Source organism: Grus americana, chromosome 25, assembly GCF_028858705.1.
Source record: "Grus americana isolate bGruAme1 chromosome 25, bGruAme1.mat, whole genome shotgun sequence".
NCBI classification, from domain to species: domain Eukaryota; kingdom Metazoa; phylum Chordata; class Aves; order Gruiformes; family Gruidae; genus Grus; species Grus americana.
In genome coordinates this window covers 2,214,932-2,233,865 of record NC_072876.1, presented here as the reverse complement: position 1 = coordinate 2,233,865, position 18,934 = coordinate 2,214,932, and the positions used below count along the sequence as shown (strand labels likewise).

The window sequence follows — 18,934 nt, the reverse complement described above, 5'->3', positions numbered from 1 at the left end:
TCGCTGCGCGCCCATTGGCTGCGAAGGGTGACGCCCAGTGATAGGCAGTACCCGCGGCCAGTCGGAAGGCAGGCTGCCTCGCCGGGTCCTGAGGAGCAGGTACGCGCTTTCTTCCCGCCCCTCAGAGCTGAGGGGATGGGGTGGCGGGCGGTGCCACCCGGCGGTGCATCGGCCTCGGGCGGGGTCCCTATGGCCGGACGGCGTTAGGGGACCCACCATGGGGCAGCTCCCCCCTCATCGGGCAGGCCAGGCCGCCCCGTGCTGGGACCGAGCCCCGCGAGAGCCCCATGCTCCCTCAGAGCAGCGGGCGCTGCCTGCCGGACGTGCTCCCCTCAGCCGGCCTTGCGCCGTTCGCACCAAACGTGTTGCTGTGTCCATCAAAGGGGAGAACCCGGCCCACAGCGGTGCCCTTGGTTATCTGGTTTTTGGCTGTTGTACAGTTATAAATTACATTCGTGATCCTCTAGGCTCGAAGGCTGCGGGTCTGCAGTCAATCTTTGTATTAGACGTTGTGACCTGTTTTTTACTCCCATTGCTGTGCTGAGAAGGATGTTCTGCTTTTCCAAGGCCGTGGGGTCTCATGTTTGCCCAAAAACAATGTCTCTGAGATGTGGCTCTAGAAATATCTTGGGTTTTGCCCTGTTTTCTGTTGTCCCACCCTTCAGGCTGCAGTTAACCTTGGCCTTGGCCCTGCTCCTGTGGCAGCTCCCAGGGAAGCTCGGCTCTGCAGCTGGGCGGGTTGAACTGCCTCTCCACTCACTCCAGGCATTTGCTGATTTACCTGAGCTCTGTGTGGTCGGATAAAGTCAGGACCTAATTCTTTTCCAGGTAAAAAAAGCTTCCATTGATGGATGGGGAAAAAAAACCCCAACCAACAAAAGACCCGAACCTTTGGTTTAACTTCTTGAAACAACGAATGCTGTGTGGAGCCTTGGCCCGTCATGGGAGAGGTGTTTCCAGTCCTGACAGAGTTTGCTGCTTTGAGGAAAATAAAAATGAGAAGACTAAGGTGAGATATATTCAGCTCGAAATATCTGTAAATCAGTCTGTCTGGCATAGATAGTTTTAATTTTTAGAAGGAGTAAATTGGTTGAGACTGCTTGGTTTTGGGTTTGTAGAATGTTTCAACTGTGGAGACTGCTAGCCCATAAAATGTCCCACACTGCTCCATGCACCTAAGTATGGAATTACTGGTGTAAAAGCGTTTTCTCACTCCATTGCTGTAATGTGTAAAATCCTGACCCTGCCACGGCTGTGTTCCCTCCACACTCAGATGGAATCTGTTACAGGACTGTGGACTATGTCAGCTGGACAGATCCAAGGAAATACTCCATGAGGATAATCCTGGGTATTAGATGCACAAGGGACTTCTAATTCCTTCCTCCTACCCCAGCACTGCTGAGCGGAAGAACCTCTTTGGTGCTAATTTGCTGCTCTCACTTCAGGGCAGATACCTTAGGCCTGGCTGCGGGACACTGTCAATGTTGTGAAATGGTTGAGTTTTTACAGGTTTAAAAGCCAAATGACCACGGGGATTTTATGTTACTGACTTTCCCAGCACAACTGGCGAGGAGGTATTTTTATGTTCTCTGACATGCCTGTTGTTACAGCAATCTGTTTTCTGTGTTCTTTCGCAGCCCAAAGGTACATACCACTGCTGCTTGTGGGGCTGGAGTAAGCTGGATAGACACCTGGAGGAAGCAGCCTGACTTGGTGACAAGACACTGAGCCATCCTGGAGTAGGTGAAGGAACAGCCCAGGCAGCTGAGACATTGAATGCAGGGATCAGGGGTTTTAGGTGAGTGCCTCAAAGACAGACCCACCAAATATAAGATGAGCTTGAAAGTTGGATTTCAGTTTCAAGTCCCTTTTTTAGGAGACTGGTTTCTGATTCCTTGGAAAAGAGGGTTAGCTGTGTGTGCATTTCCTTTGTAGTGATGGGAGGGATCTCACACACACCTCCAGGAGACTGTTTTCTGTTCTCTTTCTTGCTGGCTTTCGCCCTGCCCTGGCATCTTTCATGTGGGAGCATTCACCGGACATTTTCAATTTTGAAGCTGGACACTGGTGGAGTGAGAGAGCCATAAGACGCTGTTAGGACTGTTTCGGTGGCTAGACAAGCCCACAGACCCAGTGTTAGTGAGGCTGTGAAAGGGTCATTGAGGGAAGTTTCAGGCCAGAAACATCTTTCAGTGCTGGCTGCCTGAAGTAACTTGGACCCAGCGGGCTCAGTTATCTTCTGGATGTCATCTTTGTCACTGTGTTTAAAGCCCAGCAGCAGTGGAAAAAGAGAGTTTGGCTGGAGGAAGCAGGATTTGCTGCTTTATTTCTCCCTACCTGTTGCTCAGCCTTGTCCTCATTCGTAAATGCATCACTATACAGATCCAACAATTGTGGTCATGTTTCCTGAATCTTTTGGTCTGCTGAATGCAGGTCCCTTCAGAAAAATAATTCCAGTAGTGAGTCCTGAACCCTTAGAGATCTTGCCCTGGGTTCCAAGTAATTTGGGTTGATGTTGCCACTGAAAACAGCCTGCAAGAGGTCTGACAAAGGCTTCATCTTACTTTGGAGACCACAGGATTAGCAATGACTTTGTGGGGCCGTTCATTCCCGATTTCTGCCTCTCCCGTTGTTGGCAGCAGGCAGGTGAGAGAGGTGCCTCAGAGAAGCTTTCCACAGGCAGTGTCCTGGGAATAGAAGCCAAATGCAGTTCATCTGACATGGAGGGAGATGGAATTGGAGATCAGCATAGGAAACAAAGAAACACAAATACATAAAAGAGGGGAAATGCATCAGGCGTTGCTGTTAATGCCCTGAACTCCTGACTTAGTGATGTAATTAGTTCTTACTGGTATTCGTGGTGTCAGCTTTTGAAGGACAGGTGGCATTTTTGTTAACATGACCAGCAGTAAGGACACACAAGAACAGCTTGTCCTTGTTCTTTCTGGAAACGGGTGTTAGCAACTACACTGTAAACCTTCCGGCGCAACGATGGGGTCACATCGGCTGCCAGATATTTAAAGGGCAATTTGTTTTAAATTGCAAACAAACAGATTAAGTTGTAAATATCCTGGAGATACATCCTACCATATAAGTGTCTTATAATTCAGGGAGAAGACACTTCGTTCTTCACCTGCAACAAAATGATCTGGTGTTTGTATTAAGCATGAAATGAAATTTGCTCACAAAATGCTTTCAGAATTGTAAACTGACAAGAGAGGATGCAAGGTGCTTGTGCATTGGGCAGTGAGCTCTCTTCTTTGCGTGGGATGTTAATTAGACCAAGGAATAACAATTCTTCTCTCTTTTACTGTCAGCTCCCTTACAACTCCAAGTAAGTGGCTTCTGGTGACATGTCTCAGTTTCTCAGTCAAATGGTACACACAGGGTTTCTGTGCAGGTGACTGAAGAACCAGTGAGGATCACTGCTTGTGAGGGTGCGTTAAGATCTCAACATGAAAGACCTGATGATCTTAAAAAGACGTGTAGAAGCCTTATAGAGATTTCTGAGCATATGTTAATGAACAAACATTGTCAATCACAAGCAGGAGCAGCTGGTGTGCGTGTGGGGGTTGACTGAAGATGTGGCTTTCCCAGTGTGCTGGCCTCTGATAACCCGGGAGATACAGTGTCAGTATGTGTCCTTTGGTTGTGCACAGACAGGCTGGTGTTGTGAAGGACCCTCTGTCAGGCATGACTGCCCGTGGGATGAATGGGGTAGAGCACAACCATTAATGTAACAGCTATGAAAGGATAAATCTGGACCATGGAATGTGGTGTTGAGTCTCATGGCTCACAGCTGTGCAGCAATTGCTCACTTGCACCTTGAAGCGGGATGGTGAGGAGACTCATAGTGTTGGTGGTGGGGTGTCTCTGAGGCAGCAAGCAGGAAACAACCCAGACGTGGCTTATGTCCCAAAGGGCTTGACTGATGCTTCTCCATCTTAGTTGTGTTTAACTGTTTCGTAGGCTGCTTCTGCCTGTAGATTGGAAACCATTTCCAGTCTAAATATTCAGAGTTTAAAAACAGGACAGCTGAGGAGAGAGGCCTTGTCTGAGTTCACCCAAGCCTCTTGCAGTGCTGAAACTAGAAGAGAGAGCTGCTACACCTCAGGGCAGTGCTCTAGCCACTGGTTGACACTGCTTCCCTCCGCTTGAGTTTGGTGTGCTTTTCCAAGTAAAGAACAGAGTCCTTGTTAGAGGGAAAAGGGAATTCTCTGTGGCCAGAAGTATTTTTCAAGAGCTGATGCTCAGTCCTGGAGCCTGTGTGTTGATGCAGCCCTACTGTGAACCACACGCAGGAGCTTGAGAAGTAGCCTCATCTGCTGGAGCTGCCATCTAAGGGGGGAGGGGAATGCGCCCTTGTGGAGTTGGGGCAGATGGAGACCTTGCAGAGCCAGACACGTCACTGTTTTTTCATCTTCTAAGATACCAGTGTAGAGCACTGCTTGCAGAGGCTGCACGTACAGCACATTTGGGTGTCTAGCTGTCTGTGAAGCATGAGTTATACCATTCCTGCTATCCTCCCACTAATGTGTATGTGATGTGGGGGAAGAGGGGAAGGAATAAAATCAGGCTGGGTGTGATAGACCACGTTTATGGGACTGACTGGCTGCAGCCTCTGGTGACAGTCCTCTGCTGTTTGGCTGCTTTGCACCCATCTCTGCACTGCACGGGCTTCCCTGTAAGTCTCCTCCTGACTTGGCAGAGAAACACTGAAGTTGGCACTCTTTTCTGTGACATCTGGTTCAGCCAAAAATAAGTTTCTCAAAGATTTTTGATGGAATGGCATGAAACACTGGAACATTTAGGCCTAAGTGTATTATTGGTATCAGGCCTGCTGTGGCTTGGTTTTACCTTCTGAGGTCATGCTCCTGCTGCAGTCGTCTCAGCCCACCTCACGTTGTGATCTACTCCTGTAAACTTTGTCATCTAAGAGCTATTGAGCTGGGCTGATAGTCAGGGATCCCTCCTTCAGGCTCAGAGTGGGGGACAATACTTCATGTAAGACCAAGGAAGTCTTTCCTGCCAGAGGTCACTGCTTTGGGGGCAGATTAAAGCCAAGTCCCCGTGGTTTGGAAGGGTTACTTGGTGCTGTTTTGGGAGAAGCAGTATTGGACTGAGGTGTCTCAGTCCTCTTTCAACATACACAATTGGGGTTTTGTTTCCCTAAAAACATATATGGAATTCGTCATGTTCTGACCTGCCATGCTGAGCCGCTGCTAAACAGCTGCTTTGTTTTGGTTGAAGTGATTTCTGTGGTGAGACCTAGGCAGGATGAATTGCCAGTGTGTGAAAGGGCTGGTGGGACTGGCAGGGGCTGTGGTTATAGGATCCCATCTGTCGTTGGCTCCCTTGGAGCAGGGTGCTCTCCAGAAATGTTACTAGCAACTTGGAGAAGTGATTCAGTTGCATTTGGAGGAGGCAATTTTCAGTGTAACGCTCAATTTCTCTGGCAAAGAAGAGAATGCAAGAATCTTAATAAGTGGGCAAGCTCCCTCAGTACAACCCAAACACTGTGCCTTCTCAGCTGGGCCATCCGCTTTTAATTTGGGAGTCCCCAGATGGGCCATCCCTACTTATCCATCAATGTGGATGGGAGTTTTGCCTCTTACTTCAGGGCTGAGCCTCAAAGAGAACAATAGAGGCTCCAGCTACAGTGGCTTGTCATCTTCTGCATGGACCAGCACTTGACAGGGCTGAAGGGGCTTGTCTCGGTTTTGCAGCTCTTGGAAAAATGACAGGGAGTGATCATAAGCCTTTTATTTCTATATTACTTTGAGGAATTAAAATGTAAGCCAGAAAAGCCAGCACTGACACGCAGGTGGGAAGCTCCTGAATGCTCCCCATATTACACTGATCACTTTAATACAAGCGCGTCAGTACATCTATATGGCATCACATCAGAGCATCTAGCCAAATGGCCCGCTTCTATCTTCGTGCAATAGCGATGTGTAGGGCAGGGTACAATATCCATGCTAGTGTACAAGGATTCACTCCCCAGTTTGCTTCACAGGACCATCTGTCTGTCTTAGGAACTTCCTGAACCAAAGTCCATGGGCTCATTCTACTATTTAATAGCTGCTTGATGAACTTTCCTCAGAGAACAGGAGTGTAGGCCTAATCCACTGTTGTCTCTGCAGCTTTTGTTGTCAGCTGTAGTGGAGTACATATATTTATGATCAATTATAGTGACATATTACAGTCACATGATGTCATCGGCAGTCACCCCAGCTGTGCCGAAATTCACCCAAACTCTTGTATTTCCAGCTGGGGGACTCCTATCTGATATGTATTGACTGTGGTGTGGGATATCCCTGTACATGATCTTTTCGGGTCAGACTTGTTCCCCAGAAGGCAGTGACACATTTTTAAAGAAAATATTCCATCCTGTCTAAATTAATCTTTTTGTTGCTAATCTTGGAGGTAATAAGATAGCAGTGTGGCAGGCAGTGCTCTCATCACACATGTAGGTTGTATTAAAAATAGACTTTAAAAAATTATTTCTTGGGCCCTTTTAAAATGATCCTGGACCTTTGTCAAGAGAACTCCATGCTTTTCCTCCCCCAGCATTCCTCTCTCCTTGGAATCCTGCTTCCCTCATGGCTTTTCAGTTAGCCTTGCTTGCTGCCGTGGATATTATTTCTCATATTATATTTCACCTTCCCCCTCTCCATGTCCTCCTGCAGCCACTGAACTGGACAACCCCTCAGCCCAGTCTCAGCAGGACGGGAGGGGATAATGTTGCTGACTGAAGACTATACGAGGCAATTAACAGCTTTTACCAGCAAGCAGACACTGATTGGAAAGCGGGTTGCTCTGTACTTGTCAAAGAGCCATTTTGTACTTGTCAAAAAGCCTTCTACTTGGAAGGGAAGACAAAAGAGGACCTGGGCAAAGAAGCTGCTCTGCACTACTGCTGCAGTGGCTTTCTGCTTGGTCAGGATTTTTTTCAAGAGTATGTTCCAAGTGGTATTTTTTGACAGGAGTGGCCTGTGCAAATGTGACACACCACCACTGAATGCTCCCACATCACCGAGACCTGTGCTGGATTGTTCTGGGATCTGTGTAACAAGTGGTCCCACGAGCAGTAGGAGCGAGCCAAAAATTGTGTTTCCCCCCATTGCTCTTTTGGACAAAGGGGTGTGTAATGCAGAGCAAGATTCAGCCTCTGGCTGTAGGAGTAAAGGACAGCTATGGAGGGAGGTACTTGCCCTTTCTATGGAAACACGGGTGATCTGCACTGCTGAGACTTGCAAACCAATGAGAGCAGCCTTCGTGCAGAGAGAATGGGATGGGGGCTGCTGTGCCAGAAGGTGTTTGGTGCAACAGTGGAAGATACTGGTAGGTTACTGGAAGGTGCTGGTTAGGAGGGTGGTGGTATCCTGCTTCAGAACGCACTGGCAGTGATGGAAAGGCTGACGCCCATGTCAGTGTGTGCTGCACCACGCATCCCAATCATCCAAACCTTGCCATCAGCTCAGCAGAGTCCGCTGCAGGGATGTGGGGTCTCTGCAGATGTTGGAGCAGTCTGGGCCTGTGCTCCTGAGGTGGCAGGAGAGCTGGAGAAATGCCTGGAGCCAATCTGCTCTGGAGGAAGCTCTGGATGGATTAGTGATCTGCCAGACTGCCCCAGCCTTGCAGGGTCAGGGCTCTACAGTCTACTGCCATGTTGTTTAATTACCACTAGCTCCCTCCAAAGGCATGCCCTAGCCTAACAGATATCTAGTGGATGGCAGTGTACATCCCCTGTTCCTCTCCCACTTGGCCCTATTTATAGATTTCAAATGTTGGCAGGTAGGGAAAATGAGACATCTGAAGTATGAGGGACTGTCACTGAGAAGGCAGGGATATTTATCTGAGTTGATGAAACTTCTTGTCATTGCACAGTGTTAAGAACTCTGCACATGTGTTGTGGATCATCGTTTCCAGGGCATTGGTGGGCTTGGTCTTCAGGACAGAGCAAACAAAACATTGTTAGAGTGGGAAGAGGGATTTCTACCTGAATAAATTATACCCAGTTATCACCACCTGGATGTCAGTCACATGCCAGGAAATTTCTCCTGAGGGCTAAGATAACATCTCTCCCTTTATATTTCAACAGTCTGATCTCCCAGAGCAGTATCGTTTGTCTTTTCTATGTGCGCAATGCAGGCTGAGGGAAAGCCCACTCAGCTGCACGTGAGTGGGGCTGATATCTCTTCTGTGATTTAAAGCCAGTGGACAGTGTCTCCATCATTGCCCCCATTCCTTATTTTCTCTTATCTACAGAAAGTTACTGCTAGTGACGTGCAGTTGCTCATCAGGAACCTTTGCTGCTTGCTGTTCAGTGTTTGGTTCTTCCAAACTCTTGGCAGAGGGCCCTTGGTATGCTTTGAGACCCCCTTGGATCTCTATAGGTTTTCTACCTCAAGTGCAACAGAAATAGGGAAAATTCTCCTGGAAAGTGATCTTGCTGTGATGTGCAGATTTCACAGTCCCTTCCCAGTCTTGATGACTCTTTCCTTGTTGGGGAATACTCATGCCTGGTAATACAGGGATGGCGAGATAGTCCATAGGAGTGGTGGCCAGGTCTGCAGGATGTCCCAGTGGCAGGGATTACCATCGCGTTCACAATAACCAGCTCGTACTGAGGCAGAGAGCTGTGATCCTGTAAAACCACTGCCATCTTTTCTGTTTGCTCCCATGACAGAGCTCTAGCCTGCCAAAAATACCTGAGCAGGTACAGCTCTAGAGAAGTTCGGGCTTGGATTAGAAACTTCTGAAGTCCCTTCCCTTCTGTGATTCTGTGTTTTATGACACAGACGTGATTCGAGGCATTGCATGGGGATGAGTGACCAGCATAACACCACTCTGTAGCTGTCTTTTCCAGAAGGGATTCATTTCAAACCCAAGGCAGCTAATACTCAGGTGTCTCTGCACACTCATCTCCTGTTTGCCCAAAAGCACTCTCATACCACTCATGCGAGGCAGATATCGGTAAGGCAGGCACTCACACCTTGAACACTCACAACCCACAGCCCAAGTGGCTCCAAAGATTGCTACCACAGCTTCCTGGGCCACCTCCATCACAGCTGCTGACAACAGTATGTCTGCTGCTGGATGAAGGTTTTTTTTTGCTCCCCAAGACCCAGGAAGCATCTACCACAATTTAGAGAGCCGGGATTGGAGCAAAAAGCAGCTGGAAAAGAAAGGAACTTAATTTCATTGCTTTTTCTTCTCCTTTGACAAATATTTCAGTGCAGATGCTGAGTACCTTTTAATTCACATTAGTCTGCCTATGTGTGCCATTCCTTCCAAAGTCAGTCCCTTTTTGGGGGTCCTTAGGTCTCTTTGCAGGGCTGAAGAGCTAGAACAGTCCTGTTCTGGGGAATTTATTCACCCTTCTCAAAGGACTGGTGGAGTACCTTGGTGCTGGTCACTCAGATGAAGGTGACCATGAGCTGGAAAGAGCCAGCTGGCAGGACATTAATGGCAGCACTAGTTTGTGCTCTGAAGAGGCCAGAGAAACATGACATCAGATCAAACCAGGGATCTATGTCCTCCAGGATCTTGACTCTCCCAGCACCCAGAGTTGTGGCTATTGTTATGCGTGCCTCTGGAGGAGAGGCTGTCCTGACCTCCAAGCTCTTCTTTCCTCTTGGGCAAGTCCTGCAGAGCAGTAGTCCCCACTCACCTGTTAGTCCCAACCCCTTGGAGATCCTGTTCAGGTCACCCTCTGTGTGCCACCCAAACAGGCTGCCAAAAGCTGCAGTCCCACATATGAAGATTGAGGGCAGTGGCAAGGAGCGCTGCAGCAGGGAAGGTGGGTCCATGCTTCACCTGAGATCTTTTTTTCTGAGCATGATAAAGCTAAAAGCTCAGATGGGCTCTCAGACCTGACTGGACAGTGCATGGCTGCAGTAGGAACCATCTTCATAAAAGTTAATTGAACCTATGTGGTCCAGAGTATTGACGGGATGTGTACACCTAGCATTTTATCCTGAATTGCTCTCTTGCAGATGAACATTTCACTGATCAGAAAATCAGACCCTCTTCTTCAGGTGCTGGCAGCTAAGCCTGCCGAGACAGCAGATACAGAGACAGTGGTTAGTGCTTCAGCCAGGCTCGGCTTTCCTTGTCCAAATGTGAGGTCATAGCAGTGGTGATGGGCAGGTGGAGGGAAAGGGACTAGAGGAAGCAGAAGGGAGAACGGGTGTGTGCTCCTTCTCTGCAGCCTTCTCCTACTGCAAAGGTGTTTATCCTAATGACAAGTGCTGTGGTCCTTTCATAACTGCTGCATTAGCAGAGGATCAAGTAGCACTTAATGGGAGCAGTCTCCCTCATGAAGTATGATTGAAAAGGTCACCGAGGTGGAAGGGAAAATATTTGCAGCAGGCTGACATAAGCCTTGGCTTCTGGTTGACAACAGGTGTATATTTTATGGGCTGTCCTCCCCATCCAGCATTTTTCTGCCCTCCCCTCCTTCCATGTATTGGCTCAATGTTTTTCAGCGGTGCCATGGAGCATCTGCTGAGCTCCGTGGGTGGCAGACAGGGGCAGTTCAGCCTGGCCACAGAATTTAGGGAAAAGGTGATTTAGGGCCAACTTTTGACTTCTGAATTAGCGAAAATGAGGGAGTCAGGCTAGGTGTAAACAAAGCTTTCTTGTGAAATTGTTCCAAGCTGAATTGCTAGGTTAACCATGGCTGGGCTCTTCATTTTAGTGGTACAATAAATAGCATTATTCCTCAAGGCTACTGATTTTGCTGGGTTTTGTCTCTCCTTTCTGCTGGCCCTACGGTGGGTTTGCTGAAATGAGGTTGCTGGGTCTCTGCCAACCTGCATTTTGAACACCCCCAGTTTGTCCAAGCCAGTTGAAATCTTACCACTGCCCCTGGCAAGCCTGTCCCTGAAGTCACGGACACATATTGATTGCTTTGCATGTCTTCTCACCCTACTCTCTTGCTGCTTTTGGTGTCCCATCTGTCTTATATGGTTTCATTTGGGAGAACGCAGGGTATTCAATCCAGGCCAAGTTGCTGATGACAAGCTAATTAAAGATCTAGCAAGAAACGAGTAGCCTAATGAGGGAGAAGTGGGAGGAAGGGCAGTTTGCCAGGACTGTGCTGTGACATTCTCACTTAGTGGAGCTAATTGTGTGTTGTAATTGATGGTTCAAGGGAACTATTCTCCACGCAGACTGTAGGGCAGCATAAGAGAGAACTCTTTTGATGACATGTTCTGAAAGGCCATGATGGGATTGCAACTTCCCAGCTCCAGTTCTTCCTCTATGGTGCCAAGTAAGTAGCTTTAACATGGAGTTGCGCCGTCTTACGCTGTTGTAATAGGTGATCTGAAAAGTATGCTATGGCCGTGTCAGTGGAGACAAAAAGCCTAGAGCAGGAATGACATCTTCTTAGGACTACTAGTGGTCATGCTGAACATCATGTGCTACCCAGCAGCCCTGATCACGAGCTGGTTCACCTTCCTGCAGCGTACAGTGCAGAGAGAACATCGATCAGCGTGAAAGGGAGATGGATTCTGGTGCTGGCTGGAGTACATGCTCTGTTGGATGATTTCATAAGGAACGTGTGTGCTGGGAACTCACGGGGTAGCGTGGGGCTGGCCCAGCCCTTACTCACAGGGAGTCAGCAGCAAATGGCCAAGTTACAGCAGAGTAAGCTGCTGACAGAGCTATGTAGCAAGACACTGGTCTCGGTGCCCCACCCTGGGTCTGCTTCTCCCTTTTCATCCAAATTAGTGAAAGCAAGGCAATTCTTCACCTCTGGGGAATGCTGGAGTGTGAGGAAAAGCTGATTTATGAATATGAAGAGACTTTTATTTGGTTTTGCTTCCTGGCTACTGTTTCCACAATGAATTTCCTTTCTGAATGGTGGCACTGAGATTCCTTTGATTCACAACCAAATTAGTCAGTGCATCTCACCAGACATGGAGAAATGAATCAGAGAGCCTCCACATGCTCTCCGTAGCTCTGAAAGGGACTGTGGACTGTAGAATGGTTGTGTCAGGTTTTGTGTGTTTTGTCCTAAAGTCTGGAGAAAGATCTTCTAGTAGTTGCCTTGGGAATGCTCATTTCTCATGTTAAACAAATTATGCAATAGCTCTGTGTTTCCCACCTCCTCGGGAAACAGTCTGGGGATTCATGGTCCAGCAAAACGTTCCTAACCAAAAGGCACGGTACAAGTACTGTTGTTGTTATAGCAGTTGTGTTTGGCACAGGCCTCTGCCAGGGAGATCTATTTGCAGAGAGAGCTCCTGCCCCTGAAGCCAAGTGCCCAGGGGTGTCAGTAGGTGCATACAGCCACATTCACACTGTCCTCCCTGCAACTGCGACCTCTCCTCACAGCTTCTAAAATTCCTCTCACCAGGGAGGTTATTTCCTTATTATTGACATCTATTTGGACAGGCAAATGTGCTGACCACTTATAGAGCCACTAGGGCTGAAAGCTTTTATGCATAACTATATGAAGAGGTGTTAAAACTGGCTGTGTGTAATTTATAGTCTGCAGCAGGGGACTCAGCCCACTAGACACAGCATGCTGGAGCATTAGCTCTGCTGACAGCTCAATTGTCAGCCGGATGCCGAAGGAGGTGGAGTGGATACTCTTTGGGTCGCAGCTTTCCGCATTCTCGATCGCAAGTCAGCAGGGTCATGAAGCCTAAGACAACTGTTGTGATTCTTAGGCCCTCAAGCACTCAGCAGGTCCCAATAAAATGCTCTCATGCAGACATGTACACAAATACATACACATGTACACACCAAACGATGGAAGGATCATCACTATGACTGGCAGAGGAGAAGACAGACACACGAAAGTGGTATTTCTGTTTGGATGAAATACCAATCTGTGATTTCTACCTAACGGATGTGGAGGTCTTGCTAGAAGGTAAGAATTGGGACCTCCTATTCTAAGGGCTTCACTGGCAGGGATGTTGGTAGTGCTTAAATCTTGTGTAATGCTGTCTTGTTAGTTTAAATGAGTACACTGTCTTACTTAAAGCTTTCTTCATTGCCCTACTCCTGGCCAGATACATGCCCTATCATGCAGTGCACAAAGTTCACTGTAGTTTGACTATTGAAAGAGAATGTCCAAGGGCAGGGACAACAAATTGCCAAAATAACTGTACGGCAAGTCACTCCCAATTGGCATTTACCGCAGCCAAGAGTTTCTGAGTTCAATGTCTCCTAGCCATTTGTCCTCCCAGACTTCGTTCCTGACCTTGGAAAAGACCTCTGGGTTTGAGTGGCAGAAAGCTGTGTCACAGAGTTTCCATTATAAAATAAATAAATCTATGTTAACTCTGTCAGACACTCCACCTTATTATTCCAACTAGGAGGCTATGTTAGCCAGATCTGATGGTTAAAAATCTCCTGATATTCCTCTTTATGGTCAGTTATTTCCATTTGACCTTCTGTCACCTTGTCCTCCCTTTTGGTATTTAGCGTTGTAAGGTACTTAAGATCCCCCATCTCTCTTTTTTTGGGCTGAACAAACTAACTTTACTCTTTTATTATACATCTTGCCTTCTACTACCTTGAGCAGTCCATGATACCATCTCCATACATCTTTCTACTTGAGAAAATTGATCTTGAATATGGACAAACAGCAGTGGTCCTTGCGTTCTGGCGGAGACCTCAAAAGTTGAGATCAAAAGCTGGCACTGATATTTTTCTAACAGCAATACTTTATCAGCTTGTACTGGAATTGCACTTGGAATTTTCCTCCACTGGTCTCAGTAATTTTCATTTCTGTATCTTCTGTTCTCAAGTCAGCTGTGTCCTCCTCACTATCACCATCATTATTATTTAAAACTGAGGCTTCACCACGTTCTCACCCTCTCAACACTGCAGAGTGAACTCATTTAATCTTTTTTTTTTGTCTAGATTTTTTCACTGCTTGTTTTAAAGAATTTGTACAGTCCTACCTAGGTTGATATTTGGCAATTCTTACTTGATCACAGCACATATTGATTTTGAAAACATACCAGGTTGAAAAAACCTAGTAAAACATGCTTTCTCAAACTCATTAGGACAACAAACCTGACATAATCTGCAGGTGTGAAAAGGATGTGAAAGGAATACGCTGGGAAATTAAGGTCATAGCAGAAAAAAATGTAAAATTTTGTTTTCATCTGTGTTCAGTATGGAGGTCCCTACACTTGGGTCTCTCATTTGTGTTTCCACTGGAATCTGTCTCAGACTGAAGTCTCAGAAAGTTATGGAACGTATATATGAAATGAAACCAACAGATTTCAAGGACCAGATAGATGAGTATCTGCCCCAATGTAGGGATGAAATAGCTGAACTACTGTTTTACACTTAAAATTGACTTTGTACTGTGACAGAGACTTGAGTTTTAGAGTCAGGGCCCTGAGTGTAGTAATAGGCCATAATGGCCCTGGCAGGAGCGGCATTTTCATACCACCTATGCAAGGTCAAAGGAACCTGATCACTCAAGGTCTCTTCTTCACTGAAGGCAGATGCAAACAACTTGTATTCTCTCTGAGCATGCACAAATTTACTCCTTTAGTAAGCTAGGACTTCCCAGTTATTAATAATTGATATCAGACTGCAGCATGTCAGCAATTATTCACAGAGTCTTAATGACAGACTTTATGGCAAGCAAAACCATTAGAAGAGAAACGTTGCCAGGAATCCTAAATCCCTGACTGTGGCATGCTGAGGTTTGGAAGCTTCCACCCCAACCTGCCTTATGGGGGATGGTTTGTCAAGATGATTTTTGAGTGTCAGAATTTCTTTTTTCTGTAGTGCTTGCCCTTCATTCTTCATGGTCATGCCTTTGCTGATATGCACTGTCACTCCAGCTTCATCTTGATCTCTTCTGTATTCATGATTGCTACCTCCTTTTAGCCCTTTATCTATTTCTGCATTTTTTAACAAAGCAAGTTGTTCAGTTTTACCCTAGTATTTTTACACAGAAACTTCATTTGACCATCTCATGTTTACTGATTAAAATTAGGACAATCATTCTACTTGCTATAATTACTATTTTGACAAATTTCATTAACTTCAGTTTTATTTTTCCTCCCTCTCCATCCTTTTGCCCACTGATGCCTTTATCCTTCACTTTATCCTTTTTTTTTTTGCTAGACTTTCTATTTTTATCATATTATATATGACTTTCTTCATATTCTGAGTCAAACCTCATGCTCAAAGAATGGCCAGTTTTGAGAGTAGATTCCTCTTCAAAACTAGATCAGGCTGATTAGGGCCTTATCCAGTAAAATTTTTAATATATCCAAGGATGGAGATATGATCTCTCTGGGCTGTTGTTCTTGTGTTTGACCACTCTCACAGGATTTTTTTTTCTCATAACATCTAATTGGAGCTGCTCTTGTTGCACCTTGTGTCACTTGTTTCTTGTCCTATTGCTGACAAGAGTTTGGCTCTGCCTTCTCTATAAGCCACCCTAGGTAGCTGGAGATATTGAAATTCAGTTACCCCACATCCTTTCTTCTTCAGGCTGAACAAATCCAGCTCCTTCAGCCTCTCCTCTACCTCATGGGCTCTAAGCCCCTACTGAACCTCCTATTTGTTGGCTCTCCACTGGACTCTCTCCAGTATGTCCAGGCCTTTTTTTTGTAACTGCGGAGCCCAAAACTGTGCATAGTACTTCAGTACGTACCCCTCATAAAAGGAGGGGAAGAATTGCCTCCCTTGACCTGCTGGCTGTGCTCTTGCTGATGCAGCCCGGGATGTTTCTTGGCTGCACGGGCTCACTGCTGACTCCTGTTCAATCTGTTGTCTGTCAAGTCCTTTTCTTCAAAGCTGCCTCCTAGGCAGTGGGCCCTCAGCCTGCCCTGCTTCATGGCTTATTCTGGCTCAGGTTCAGGACTTTGTCTATGCCTTCAGTGCATTTCAGAAGGTTTCTGTTAGCCCATTTCTTCAGCCTGTCCAGGTCCCTCTGAATAGGATTCCCTGGATATTGACTGTACCCTGCCTGGATTGTGAGTTTAGGATACGAGAAGGAAGGATAGAAGAATGTCCCTACATAAATTTGTGTCACTGCATGCAACCTGCCTTGCCACAGCTGCTCTTAAGATCTGAGCTCAGGGTCCCAGGTTGCCATCTGGGTTTGGCTAGAAAGCCCGATCCTTTACTTATGCCTTTCTTTTCACTGCTTTTGGATCCCAAAGGCTCTGTCTCAAGGAGAACTATGAGACTTTCTCTGTGAGGCCTTTCCTGAGACCTCTTACAGTTTTCACACTCTTTGCAATGTTGTATTGCTCCTTCCTGTCTTAGCTGCCGTTTGGTAGCACCATCACTACTCCCTTCCAATGGAAGTTCATGATTGCAGCCCCCAGCCTCTGCTTCCATCCCAAATGCAGTGGATCCTGAGTCCCGTGGGGCTGTTCTGCAAGGCAAAATCATCATGTCTCCAAGGGGAAAGGGCTGCGGCAATGTCCTCCTGTGTGAGTAGCTTTTCTGTCCAGTGCCAACTTGCCATTCCTCAGATCTGTTTCAAATTATGTATTTGAGTGTCTGCACAGACAACGTGCCACTACAACGAGCAGCCCGGAAAGGGACTTGGGGTGCTTTAGGAAAGGACACAGACGTTACAGTGGATGCCAAGTTGGATATGAACCAGCTATGTGAGCTCATCATAAAGCTGACTGCATCCTGGGCTAAATTGGAAAGTGTGTGGCCAGCAGAGCAAGGGCTGGTCACAAAGGTGACAGGGCGAAACACTTCTTGGTGGTGCCAAATTATAACAGGCAATGGCCACAAGTTGCAGCTCAGGAGGTTCAAGTAGGGCATCAGGAAATGTCTTCTCCAGGAAGCTGGTGCAGGCCTGGGACAGGTCATCAGAGAGGGGACAACCTCTGTTCTTGGGGGGAGTACGGGGTGGTGGTTGAGACTTGGTGGAAAAGCCATGGTTGCTCCGATCTGGTGTTCAAGATAGTCCTGCCCTGAGTGGGAGGTTGGACTGGGGACAACCAGAGCCCCCTTTCACTGATACCTCTGTGATTCGGTGACCATCAGTGACTCAGCTGCAGTTTTCTTTCCACTGCCAGCTTAGGTGGCTTTTGGGTTCACCTGAGTCTTGTAGGAGTCCTGTGACCTTGCATCTCTGGAAACAATGTTTAGGACAGTGTGATGTGGCAAATAATAAATCTGTTTTAATAAATACAGCAGAGAGCACTACAGGCCTCAGCTGCTCTGTAGACTCTCACGGCTTTCCTGCCATCTTCTGCCCAGGTCAGCGTGACTGGCTGCCTGGGACCTGTAGATGGCTTGCCTGATACACCATATAGCTGAGTGTTAAAGAACATTTTCTGGGTGAAATGTTTAAGGAACTGCTATAACTACTTCTGTTTGAAAGAGGCCTGAGTTCATTGATACTTGTAAAGGTAAACTAGGACCATCCTTCTCCTTTCACCCTCTGGTTGAGCTCAGAAGTCAGCTGACATAGTTAAGCTGACAGTCATTAGATTTATATGTCCTTTGCTTCTGGCATTCTGTCCTCCTGTCTGGTCTGGCAATTTGGGTCTGTTGACCTTTGTGGCATGTGGCAAGGCCAGTGTATCTTGGCTTCTGCCTCAGACGGCTGTGGCTTGTTGTTGAAGGAAGTTTATTTCTCAAGGATATGGTCATAAGTCAGCAATGTGCATGTTCTATTTTTGTAGGCATACCTAGAGAGTCAGGAAGGAGGCCAAAACCCTTCCAGAGAAGACAAACTGCAGATCTCAATGTTCTTATCAATGAGATGTAAGTGCATAAGCTACAAAGATACAAATTGTCCAACAGGATAAATAAAGAGAGAGGACAGGGAAAAGAAAGGCACCTCGAATATGAGATAGCCACTTAGAAGATGATGGATAGATAGGAAAATACTACACCAGGAAGAAAAAGATGAAATTTTAGTGTGGATGTATGGGACAGAGAAATAAAATTATACTTTGAAAGATGGGCATGAAGTCTTAATAAACACAAAGCCTAGAAATTTGGTCTTTATATTCTTGGAGAAGGTGAGCAGCAACAGTTAATGGTTTACTTGATTGCACCCTGCTTTTAGAGCTCTTTAGAGTTTTTCTCTCTATCTTCCTGGGCTGCTAAGAGTCTTGTTCTCTGTGCTAGATTGACCTTCCTGCACCAGCAGCCTCCCAATCTACTGCTGCTGCCAGTTTGGAGTGGGACCCGAGTTCCTAAATATTGCCATGAAAGGAATAGTAAGGATGGCCAAGAGGAGCATCTCACTAGTACATTCCTCCTCCCCGCAAGGATTGGGAAATTGTCAGCATGACCCAGCTGGCCCTGAGGAACCAGAGGGAGTCCAAAATTGTAGTGGCACTGAGAAATACAGGCCAGACATCTCAGATGATAAACATGTGAGGTTTCTCCTCTTCTCTCCTCCACTGTGGGCTGCATAGGTAGTTCTGCCTCTGTATGGTCCCTGTGGGGAGAATAATACCTTTGCTCTGGTTACAGCCCCTCCAAAGTAGACACACTTGCTGGGTGAAAAGAGAGGAGTGAGTGGTGAGTGTAAAATGAGATATGCCTGAAAAATAAGCTGAGTGAAGCTGAAAAGCACATGAACGGCTGAGAGGATGACCCACTCACTGTCATGGTCACAGACAGCTCTGAACCATCTGGGACTCTCAATCTGTTAGTCAAAGAGATTGACAAGGACATGCTGGACTTTGTAAAGGCCCAAACTGCAAGCAGTTTGCTTGCCGTTCATTTGCCTCAGAGCAACAGACCAGTTCTGTCTAAATGCAGGGCTAATCAGGGCTTTGCGTGGGTCTTGTTTCCTCCTGCTCAGCTCCTGGCACTGGTATTGTCTGCCCCTGCCGCCCTTCCCAGAAGACGGTCTTCCCTCATCCATCACGCGTTCTGACACAGGATCTGTCTCTGACACCCACTCCTCCTTTCCTCCCTTCTCCTAGTCTGGCCGTGATGTATCAGCACC

The 18,934-nt window shown here is 46.9% G+C and overlaps 1 protein-coding gene across 1 annotated transcript in view; it reads left to right on the top strand.

Moving 5' to 3' along the window:
* Positions 1–60: 60 nt before the first annotated feature.
* The window catches only part of IGFN1 (immunoglobulin like and fibronectin type III domain containing 1), a 65,930-nt gene continuing 47,056 nt past the window's right edge, over positions 61–18,934 (top strand). Inside the window, exons 1-3 of the mRNA XM_054804094.1 lie at positions 61–99; positions 829–1,009; positions 1,638–1,798. The gene's annotated coding sequence lies outside the window, so the exon portion shown is untranslated. The remainder of the gene's footprint in view (positions 100–828; positions 1,010–1,637; positions 1,799–18,934) is intronic.